Source organism: Diorhabda sublineata, chromosome 6 (genome assembly GCF_026230105.1).
Source record: "Diorhabda sublineata isolate icDioSubl1.1 chromosome 6, icDioSubl1.1, whole genome shotgun sequence".
In the NCBI taxonomy this organism is placed as follows: domain Eukaryota; kingdom Metazoa; phylum Arthropoda; class Insecta; order Coleoptera; family Chrysomelidae; genus Diorhabda; species Diorhabda sublineata.
The window spans coordinates 20783757-20796616 of record NC_079479.1 but is presented as its reverse complement, the minus strand read 5'-3'; the positions used below and the strand labels follow the sequence as shown (position 1 = coordinate 20796616).

At 29.3% G+C, this 12860-nt stretch overlaps 1 long non-coding RNA gene across 1 annotated transcript; it reads left to right on the top strand.

The window, feature by feature from the left end:
* Positions 1-9713: 9713 nt before the first annotated feature.
* On the top strand, positions 9714-12533 carry LOC130445907 (uncharacterized). Its single transcript, XR_008910081.1, has 3 exons — positions 9714-10389; positions 11393-11458; positions 11552-12533. It is a non-coding gene; the product is annotated as an uncharacterized LOC130445907 (long non-coding RNA).
* The last annotated feature ends 327 nt before the right edge of the window (positions 12534-12860 follow it).

The following is a 12860-nucleotide window of genomic DNA, read 5'->3' as shown; positions in this document are numbered from 1 at the left end:
CCGTGGACCTCAAAAACATCCAAACTCCTTACGGGATGTAATAATTTCTTTCATTGGACTTTCAGGAGCTCCAAATCCAATATCATTGTCGGTAGTTTCTCCTCCTATTTCACAAGTAACAAACTCTGTTCGTGACACATTTTAGATGAAGTCGGCGACGTGTTTTGGCACACCTTTACTGCATGTTGTTTTTTTAAATAATTAACTTATAGTCTTCCTTCTTATACACCTTTATTTTGTCAACTCCATGTACAATACAAATCATATTAATATATCATCTTAACCTTAATGATGAATCATTCTCGATAATTCTCTATGATTCTCACTAACTGACTTCTTCTTTTTTTATTTTCATATATCTTAACAGTAGGCCAGAAAGTAAAAAAACTAATACCTATATTATTAAATACAAACCAGAAAAGTATTATTTTTAACACCCTCTCTTAATACTTTTCTATGAAATTTCAAATATTATATTTTGATTTTTTTCTTTTATTAACATTAATAATAAACAAAATATCTTAACATAAATTTAAATAATCTCTATTCTTATAAAACTGTCTTTTGTGGAGCCCCTTTGTTAAAATGTCTGCTACTTGATTTTTAGTTCCAATAAAAGTTAATTCCATTTTCTTTGTATTTAAAATGTCACACACAAAGTTGTATTTTATATCTATATGTTTTACACGTTTGTTATTTTCGGGATTTTTTATCAAAGCTATACATCCTTGATTGTCCTCATATATTTTAAAATTTTGAATATTGACTTTCATATCAAACAATAATTTCTTAAACCATAAGCAATCTTGTACTGCGGAACATAATGCCACTAACTCAGCTTCTGAGCTTGAAAGAGTCACACAATTTTGTTTTCTTGTTACCCACATCACTATATTACCAAATAATTTAATTAAATATCCTGACACTGATTTTCTATCTACCACTTCACTTCCCCAATCAGAATCCACATAACACTCAAACAAACTCTCATTATTTTTTCTTTCAAATTTTAAATGCATATTAACTGTTCCTTTTAAATATCTTAAAATTCTTTTTAATCCTGTCCACACCAAACTATTATTTTTATCTTGAAATCTACTTAAATAATTTACTGAGTAACTGATATCTGGTCTTGTTCCAAGCATCAGATACATTAAACATCCAATTAGTTGTCTTACTGGTAGTGTGCATTCATCATCTTTATTTTCAAAAATATTAAACTTTGGATCTATAGGTGTTGCTGTGGGATTGCAATTATCAAAATTAAATCTTTCTAATATTCCAAGTAAATATCTTCTTTGACTTAATTCCAAGATTCCTTCTTCTTTAATATAATTTACTTCAAGTCCTAGAAAACTCTTTAAATCTCCTTTATCTTTTATATCAAAACATCTCATTAAATCATTTTTACAAATTTCAATTTTATTTAATTTTTGCCCTGCTAATATGATATCATCCACGTAGAGTAATAAATACATAATTTGTTTATCTTCATCAACTTTTGTATATAGACAATAATCAGTTTCTGATCTTGTAAAATCTAAATTTAATAAATATGTATTTATTTTTATATTCCAGCATTTTGCAGCTTGTTTTAAGCCATAAAGAGCTTTATTCAATTTTAAAACACATCCTGGTTTACAATTTACCCTCTCTGGCGCATAAACATATATTTCTTCTTTTAAATCTCCATTTAGAAATGCCGTTTTCACATCAAGTTGTTTTATATAATATCCATATTGATTGCTCACTGTTAGAAGAGTCCTTATTGTTGTCATTTTTGCCACAGGTGAATATATATCATCATAATCATAAGTATTTCTCTGTCCACATCCTCGTACAACTAATCTCGCTTTGTATCTGTCTTCCATTATTGTTTCTAATGGTTTCTTAGCAAATACCCATTTAGCTGTCAAAATTTCTGCTTTTTCCGGTTTCTCTACTTCATTCCATGTCTCATTTTTCTCAATTGAATCAATTTCCCTTTTCATAGCCTGTATCCACATATTTTTGTCACTTCTATTATCTATTTCCTCCACTGTCTCTGGTACTTTTTCTACAAATGATACTGCATCAAATGCCATATATAATTCATAATCATTATATTTTTCTGGAATTTTGACTTTCCTTTTTATTCTTTCAAAATTTTTTCTTTTATGAGCTTCATCATTACTCTCATCTTCTTCGGATTCTATTTCAGCGTTTTCTTCTAAACTGTTTTGTTCTCTATTATTTATTTCAATACTTGCCTTTTTTATTTTATAAATAAAATCAGTTTCATTAAATATAACATCTCGTGCTACTATCACCCTTTTTCCTTTTATACTCCACAATCTATAACCTGTATTTGTATATCCTATAAAAATCATTTTTTCAGAAACTGGATCAAACTTTTCTCTAAATTGTTTTTGTATATGAGCATATGCTGTACATCCAAATATCTTAATATTTTTTATATCAGGTTTTTTACCATACCACAATTCTGCTGGTGTAACATTTTCTAAATGTTTGCTAGGGCTACGATTTAAAATATAAGCAGCTACTCTAATGCTCTCATTCCAAAATGTTTTTGGCAGGTTGGCTTCTTCTATCATTGTTCTTGCCTTTTCCAACAAACTTCTATTAAACCTCTCAGCCTTACCATTCTGCTGTGGTGTATATGGTATTGTATAATCTAAAACAGTTCCATTTGATTTACATAAATCTTTTATATCTTTGGAAATATATTCCCCTCCATTGTCACATCTTAGCACTGCCAATTTTATGTTAAATTTTGATTGTACCATATTTACATATTCTTCAAAACACTTAAACACCTCATCTTTACCTTTTATGATATACACTGTACAAAAATTAGAAAAATCATCCACAAATGTAACAAAATATTTACCCCCATCGTGACTTAGTGGCGTTATTGGTCCGACAACATCAGTATGAACAATCTCTAATAATCTTTTTGCATGTGATCTTGTTTCAAATCTAAGTTTTGTCATTTTACCTTTTACACAGGCTTCACAAAAATCAATTTTATTTACATTTACATTTTCCAAACCTTTTACCATTCTTTTATCAACTAATAACTTTAAATTTGCATTACATATATGCCCTAATCTTTTATGCCACATCATTGATTCATTGTCATCATTTTCAATCATAAAACATCGATTTTCTATCTTATACTCAAAAATAATCTCATAAAGCCTGTTTCTAAATCCTACTCCTATCAATTTATTTTCATTATATAAACTAACCTGACCACCCTCAAAAACTACAGATACATTAGACATTTCTAATCTTTTTACTGATAATAAATTCTTCCTTAAATTTGGAACGTAAAAAACATTTTTTATTATGCATTCAATGATCTTTCCATTTATTTTACTCAAAACTTTAATATTTCCAATACCTATTGCCCTCAAATATTCATTATTCTTTGCTACTGCTATGTTAATTGGTGTTTTTAATTCTAAGTATTCATAAAAATATTTGTTATTATTTACTAAATGATCTGTACAGCCTGAATCTATATAGAATGAGATATTATCGTTACTTACAATCTTACTTTCATTACCATTCATCAAAAAACATATTCCATCTTGCTCTTCCTGATCTTCTGAACTTTGTTTCTTGTTCACCTCTACATGATTTCCCTGATTTCTGTAGTTTGTATGATAACTTCTACCTCGAGTGAAACCTCTACTTGGAGTTGCATATCCTCGAAAACCTCCTCTACTATAACCACCTCTATAATTTCCTCTGAAACTACCTCTTGTAAAACCACCTTGCACAACTCTTGAATTTGATTGCCCTGGTACACTTTCTTTACAGTCTTTTTGCATATGTCCTTCCTTGTGACACCGGAAACACACTATTTTTCTAGTATTTGTAGTATTAAATACTGCTGATTTTTGTTCATAAGTTGATTGTTCAGATTTTAATGCTTTTCTTCTTTCTACTTCACTTCTAAATTTTCTTTTGACGAAATCTATTGTTAACACTTTAGGATCCATATTCTCTAATATTGTTATAACTGTTTCAAAACTTGGAGGCATCCCCATCATTAACATACATACAATGTCCTCATCACTCATAACAGCCCCTGTAGCTCTTATCTTCCTAACAAGGTCATCAAATTCTGTCAAATAACCTTCCAAATCTTCATTCTCTTTTAATTTTAATGACATTAACATTCTTCTTAGCATCATTTGCCCGGTTAATCCTTTTTTTTCATAAATATCTCCTAAAGCTTGCCATATACCATAGGCTGTATTTTTCTCCGTTACAAATTCTAATTGCTTATCATCCAAACATTGTATTATCAATGACTTACATAACTTATCTTTTTTCATAGCTTCCTTTTTGTCTTTTTCCACTGTATAATCTGATTCCACAAATTCTTTTTCTATCCATTCTGCCACATCTTTTTCTTCTAGTAATATTTTCACTCTAAATTTCCATGAGTAATAATTTTCACCATTCAATAGTTCTATGTTATAAATATTTTTTATTTGTGAATTAGCCATTTTCTTTATATTTTAATTATCCACAGAATCACCTGGGCCCATAACCTGTTGTTTTTTTAAATAATTAACTTATAGTCTTCCTTCTTATACACCTTTATTTTGTCAACTCCATGTACAATACAAATCATATTAATATATCATCTTAACCTTAATGATGAATCATTCTCGATAATTCTCTATGATTCTCACTAACTGACTTCTTCTTTTTTTATTTTCATATATCTTAACAGTAGGCCAGAAAGTAAAAAAACTAATACCTATATTATTAAATACAAACCAGAAAAGTATTATTTTTAACACTGCAGACTTCCTCTTGCTTGTAATCATCTGTTTTTGAAAGAAACGGTGGTGATTGAACTTATGAGTGTTATGAACAGGCAGATGAAAAATTTATATCTATTTGTCCGTTTTTAAATATAAAATAATAAAAAAAGTTCATATAACGTAAGAAGAAAAGATATTATTTAGAGTTTGGGGAACAATTATGGTACCTAGGTAAAAAATACCTACCCATTAAGGTGAGATGCTTTTGTATTATTTATTACTGCATTGGCGTTTTCAGTGTTTGCTGAAGGATTTGTTTGGTCAGGCCAAAAATTTATTCAGAATTGTAATAAAATAATGTTCTATAGACATTATTCTGTGATTTATAAGTTTCAGCTACAAATGCATCCTCAGAAAAATTCTCGGATTAAATGGCCATATCGTATTGTTCTCAAAATCACTTGTATGCTTTTCCAAATAACAGATCGACTTACCTTATTTATATTTGTCTAGCTGGATGATTTCAGAATCCTTAGTAGTAAAAGGTATTGAGGGGAAACATGAAAGATACGTCCAAAGGGGCAATACAGAGGATTTCATCATGACTTTTTCGAGCTGTTTAAATCAAACAAATATTTTTCGTATGGCTGGCATGCCTATCTAGAATAAGTAGAGCCGGATTCGTTGCTGTGAGTTGAACGTGCTTAAGAAAATGTGCGAACCATTTGGAACAAAATATTTAATTATTAAATCCAGTAGGTCTGGCTAATGAAGTTTTCTCCGGTTGACGGAGCGCAAGCTCTGGGTGCCTCTGCAAGAAAAATAGCATCCAATCTTTCCCAGCCAATCCTTTGTGATCATTAAAATAGTGAGGCATATTATTACGTGAAGCTAACTCATATGCCAAAAATTTCAGATCTCCCCTTAATCCAAAACATCTACTTTTCATAAATATGTAGTATTTTATAAGTTCTTAGTTTTATTTGAGTAAAACATCTTTTAAATCTGCCCAAACCCTTGGTAGCATCCTGTTGATTGCCACATGCTTTTTTGGCTTGCCGAAATAATGTTGTTTGTGGTATGTTGTAGACAGTTGTCGCCAACTCATACGTTAACCGGCTTATTCTCACCGCCGTAACTGCATCTATCAGATCCCCCTCTTCCCAAGATTGATACTTTGATTTTCTCACCATCTACATAAAAAAGAATACACCATAATAATATAAGGTGGAATAAATTGGAATGCAATACACTGTTACCTTATAATTTATTTTTTGCTTTAAAAATATTTTTTACAAATGCATAATTTATAAAATACTAAAATTATGATTTTATAGTCAAGAAAATAAGACTGGTGAAATGGATAATCTATTCGTGTAGCAAAGTGGAATGGTAATTATTCCACTTTAAGCTATTCGACAATTTGGTGAAAAATATTTATTTAAGAAAAAAATGCTTGCTTTTAAGAATGTTTTCTGTTCCTATAGTTAAATATAATGTACTACCTTGTCGTATGGAGGATAGAGGGGGAGAACCTTTTAATTTTGAATTTTATACGGCAATGGCATTTTTTCTGAGTTTGCCATGGAAAACTGTCATTCATTGATAGTTGAGTCAATAATAATTACATTTCTGAAAATTTCTTATTTGTTGGATTAGATATTGTTCATCAAAATTTATTAAAATTTTGAATACACTGACATGTTATCAATCTTATGCGAGTGTTTAGAAAACTCACTAGCAGCTGATACGCGTGATGCAGAAAAGTTTCCTCGAAGAAACTTTCCAAGTTAAAATACATTTAGAGCCATTGAACGAAGTTGTCGAGAAACTGGGAATGTTTGAGACCTAAAAAAATAAATTTTGTTAAGCCAGGAATAACAAGAACTATTAATAAATGAAATTTGATTCTAAATTTAGTTGATCAAAATCCAATAATAAGCGTAAGGAATGTGGCAAAATAGGTCTTCTTCAAGTACTTAGAGGATACTTAAAGAGCAGTAGCTACATCTTTATTATTACAAGTCCAAGGGCTCTTGCCATACGATCTACCGGTTAGAGTGGATTTTTGTCAAACATTGCAAAAAAGGTCAGCCGTCAATCCAAATTTATTAAAATGTATTCTTTTTACGGACGAGGCTATTTTACGCGAAGTATGTTTAACTGCTGCTGCTGAGAATCCGCATGTCAAAAGGGTATCACATTTCAGCACTCATTTAAAGTTAATTTTTGGGCAGCAATTGTAGGTAACAAACTAATAGGTTATTACATTCTACCTGGAAATTTAAATGGTAATATGTACCAGTATTTTTTAACCAATCACTCATTCGAGATATTAGAAGATCTCTATTTTTTAAACCCAGTGGAGCTCCACCGCACTTTGACAGAAGGTATCGAATTGGTTGAGTAACCATTTTCCGAATCAATGGATTGGTAGAAGTGCAGAAGCTCTGATTCATTGGCCCCCTCGGCCTACACAGTTTGGTCGTATTTTAAAGAAAAAGTTTATGCTACAGAGGTAAATACACAAGAATTGAAAAACAGAATTCAACGTCACTTTAACGGCGTCATAGCTGACTCCTAACCGTTTAGAAGATTAATGGATTCTTTAGAAAAAAGGATAGTGCAATATTAAATGATGTTTAAGTTCATTTGAAATTTTGCTTAATAAATTTAATATTGAAAAAGTTATGTTCAATACTACTTAGTACGAACCATGTAACTAGTGCCCTCAATGAGAGTCATACATAAAAACCAATTTATTGGATGTATCAGCTTTCAAAACATCATAAATATATAAATATATATATATATATATATATATATATATATATATATATATATATATATATATATATATATATATATATATATATATATATATCATTTCAATACAATATTGCCATTCCAGTAGTTGCGGCAAAATCATGTATATTTTTTCCTAAGCAAACCCCAAATATTTTTCAGTTTTCTATCTATCCTAAAGACGGATCACCTTTTTTTTAAACACCCTGTATATATATATATATATATATATATATATATATATATATATATATTCTAAATTTTCTTCATTTTAGGTCTCTTATGTTTTAAAATTTTTTCCTAATAATATAATAAAAGGTCTAAGAATTAAAGAAACTAGCTCTTACCCCTGGCTTCGCTCGCATCGAATCCATTAAATAAGTATCAGAAATCATTATAATAGAAAAGAACGAACTCTGTAGCTATATTAGAACCTAAGATATAGATCTATGAATGGAGAAAAATTGCCAAAAACCTACAAAAATCCATAAATCCACATTGAATGTCCGCGCCTAGCTCCTCCCCAACTCAACCGATTTAAGTGTTCAAAAAATCAAAAGAAAGAAGGTGTTTCAGCGAGTGTTCTTAAACCAAAACGAAGTCTATATCTTGAATAGAACCTGAGATATTAAGGATAGAACGTGTGTATGTGAAAAACTTCCATAAGTAAAATTAGATGAAATCCGATGGTTGATGGCTGATCTGTACATCAATACGGTTGGGTAGAACACCTGAACGGACTCGGAATGGAAATCATCAATTTTTTTAATATATAAGATGTACATATATAAAGTCTTCAACAAATTTTTTCATAAAGACTTACAGAAAAGTGGAATCATTAATATTTATCTATCTTTTAAAATTATTAAAAAAACTAATTTGGAAACAGAAGAGATCTAAAATCAAGAACATTTAGAAGCATTTATATATATATATATATATATATATATATATATATATATATATATATATATATATATAATCAGAAGAGACCTAAAATCAAGAACATTTAGAAACATTAATAATCAAAACGTATAAGAAATCAGAAATTAAATCAATTAATAATAAATAATTAACGTTTCACTCCTTCCCTGGGATCATTTTCAAAAGAATAATTAAAATTATAGTTCTCATTTACAAAGGCCCCCGCTTACAGATGTAGAAATGGTTATTCCATTTTTAGAGGCGGAAATGTTAATAAAAATGCGTGGTGTTTTTGGTGTTATGAATTTAATGTAGGTATGAATATACATACATAATGTATTGCTTCGACAAAAAAACAATACGGTATTTTATTTTTCTTAACGAAAAACTCGATTTTAAAAAATATATTTATTAAAGTAATTACAAGTTTATTGGTAGAGATCTGAACAGAGAATGAATTATATAAAATAAATTTACAAGAAATAAAATTTATCTACATGTGTTGCTAAATAAGAATGTTTCAGAATGTATAATATTTCTGCTGCGCTTTTAAGTTTTTTTGATAAGCCGCGTATGTAACTACAGTAAATTTTATCACTTAAAGTAATCAGTTATATTTTTTTGTACTTGATTGCTACTTGCTGAACCTGTTTCTCGATGGAATAACTTTGATCAAAAATATTAGAATTATCAATATTTGATATTATAAATACTTGTATAAAGTTTCTAAAGCTTTCATTGCCTCACGGTATCCGGTCCCGCTTGTCCCCTTCCTTCGGTATAATACCATTGTGTAAAGAATAGATACTAGGTTAACTTTATGAGGATATCATTTGACGAGGTGGACATCTTTTCTTACTGTACGTCGTAGCTTGAATTACGTGTTTTCTTAGCTTTGGTTGCCGAATTACCCCAATAAAAGATAGCGCCAAAATTATTTAATTTTGGCGCCATTTAATTATTCTTTATACAATGATGATACTGATGTTACATATACAAAATACATATTTAGTAAATAATCCTAATAGTTTTCCATAATAATTCTAACGTAACAAGTATTATTTTGATTAATTGTAAACAATAATTGCTAAAATAAACGGACATAGTAAATACTCTTTTTGTATATCGTTTCATAGAAACAATGCTTGTAGAACGCCTTTTGTCATTGTAACTGTAACACTTATCACCTGAATTCACATGGAACAAAGGAATGTGAATATTATTGTTATTTATAGAGATTCAGTTATTCATGGTGAAGAAACGTATTTTACTCAAGTGGAACAATTATCTTCGTTTAATGAAATCGATACGATAGCTACGATTCAAATATAATTTAATTTGAATTATAATCGAATTCTTTATATTCAATATCAAGAAGTTGTCTTTAATTTCCATGGGCTATATACATAATGTTTTTTTCAATTTTTGCAACTAAGTTCAAATTTATATGCCACCAGTTTGACGTAGAAATTAGAAAATGCGAATTTTTCCTTGTTCGTATAATAAAAAGAATTGAAAAATGCCATAAGAGCAAACCAGAAATTGGAAGAAATCAACGGAGCCCCAAGAAAAGAAATTGTAATGATAAATACCGAGAAAAGGGGATTACAATCCATTATATATGCTATTAAAGAGCAGGTAACTCATTTCAAAAATAAATCTAAGGAAGTTGATGTGTTGTTAAATGAAATTCTCAAATTGAGGAATAAGGTAACAGACTTTGAAAATATATAGGTGGTTATAAACGGATGTATAGATCAAGTAAATGATATTTTGAGGGAAGAACACAATATTGAGTCTTTGGCCTTGTTAACTGAAAGAAAAGCCAAACATCTAGATTACAGCTTGTTGAGTGTCAGAATGCGGACATGAGGTAAGTGATAATACTTTTGTGTTCATTTCAATAGGAATTAACTTTTCATGTTAGAGATTTTGAAGTTGAAAGGGCTGGGCATTTTTTTTTAAATGAATGTTTTTTACAGAAAAAGGACTGTATTTTATTATTCTAGTGTTTTTTGCATCAATTATTTAGTTTTCCAACTATTATCAAAAAAGATTTTTACAAGAATTCAAAATTAGGAAATCATATATATTTTCACAATAATGATTTTAAAACCCCCTTGAACACATTTTTGATACATCAGTGCTCTTATTTTTCAATGGGTAATATTCAATTTTCATTATGAAAAATGTGTTGGGTAAAGTTTTGATTTTCCTTTGAACTTATATTTATTATGACCATATACTTTTATTGTAGATTATGTTATGTTTTCAGGTCTCTTAAAAAGCTTTAACAAATTTTCAATTGCGAATTGAACATTTTTTTAATGAGACATAACTTTGCAGCCATAAAAATAAAAAATAATACAAAATCCTTCTGCAGTATTATCAAAATATTGTTTAAAAAACACATTTTTTGGTTTAAAACTCAGCAGGTTTAATCGTGAATAGCCAAAAAAGTATTGATTTTATAAAAAATATGCTTGGAATATCCTGTAAATTTACTCATTTATTGATTTCCAAAGTTAGTTAATACTAAATAATTTCCACCCTAATAAAGCGGTGGCATTTAAAGTGTGGTTGAAAGTACACATAATATAGCATAACATACTAAATTGCATGGCAATTGGTGTTATCTGAAAGAATTACTAGCCAAAAACCGTTAATGACAACACCAGAAGAATTTCTGTCTTCATTGGAGAATTTTTTTATGTGACATAAACTTTCAAGTTAATCTCTGAAAAAAGCGTAATTGTGTGTGTTTGGTGTAGTCTAGTGCAAACATTATGTTTGCACTGGACCACATAACACCAAACTATATATATATATATTTCAAATTAATTCAAAATTTTGATATAATTTGGGGTCATTTTTAGAGACGAAATTTCAAGCTCCAATGAACATCATCCAGTTGATCTACCAATCCGTCATCAAGTAAAAACGTAAGAAAATTAAATTTTTTCATTTAGTTATAAATTGAGAATCATCTCTTGATTTCTTCTTTCTTAATTTTATATTTTCTGTGTGATTTTTAGTATTCAATATTTAAATTGAATAAAAATATTACGGTCGATAAGCAGAAAGTGTCTACTTCTGAGAAAGCTCACAACGGTTCTGGGGTATGTCACGGAGGATATCCAGACTCCCAAGGGAAAAACAAAAAATAGTGAAGAGGATGAATAAATTTTCGTTATCGACTGCTAAATTTAAAAAGTTCGTCCAGCAGATCTAATAATGCATAATCAAGTAAAAATATAAGAATTTTCACTGTTCTTATTTAATTATAAATTAAAGTGAAGTTCACGATTCCTTCTCGAATCCAAATAAACACCAAATATTTCTGTCTTATAAAAGTTTTATTAAAAGTTACTTTCTCAAAGTAACAGTTGACAAGACCAAAGTTGTGTTCTACCCTCAAAATATCATTTACTTGATCTCTAGATCCGTTTATAACTATATTCTCAATGTCTGTTATCTTATTCCTCAATTTGAGAATTTCATTAAACAACACATCAACTTCCTTAGATTTATTTTTGAAATGAGTTACCTGCTCTTTAATACCATATATAATGGATTGTAATCCCATTTTCTCGGTATTTATCATTACAATTTCTTTTCTTGAGGCTCCGTTAATTTCTTCCAATTTCTGGTTTGCTCTTATCGCATTTTTCAATTTTTTTTCTCATACAAACAAAGAAAAATTCGCATTTTCTAATTTGTACGTTAAACTGGTGGCATCTAAATTTGAACTTTTGTTGCGAAAATTGAAAACACTTTTGGTGTAAAAAAATAAAAAACTCGATTAGAATTCAAATTAAATTGTAACATTCCTATTGAATTGAATAATATTGATAATGGAAAATGTGTTTGCATTGTGTAAAATAAATTTTTTCGCCGTGAATAAATAAATCTTTACAAATAATTGAAGTAATATTCATACCGCCCTTTTAAAGTGCAAGTACCTTGTCGCAGTTTTAGGGCTTGAGCTCTCAGAGATTCTCTCTGTGAGGGACTAAAGCTTGCACGCTTACCTGCTTCCACCTTTCCTATCACCTATACCTCCGTAGTCTATCTGTGATTATAATGATTTTTTATTGGAATAATGTTATGTAATATCATCTTTAAATTGAGAAGCTAAATCCTATCATCTTTTTAGTCTATCTTTTATTTTTGAAAACTATGGAAGAAATTAATGATTCCTGCATTGTAACGGAACTAAGGCCCCTCTACATAGTAATTAATTCGCATACCAAAATGGTAAGCTGTCCCTGTCCTGAATAGTCAAACCAAGAAACTGAGAAAATCTGTAGAGTATAAAGAGATGTGTTTTATTGATATTTACTG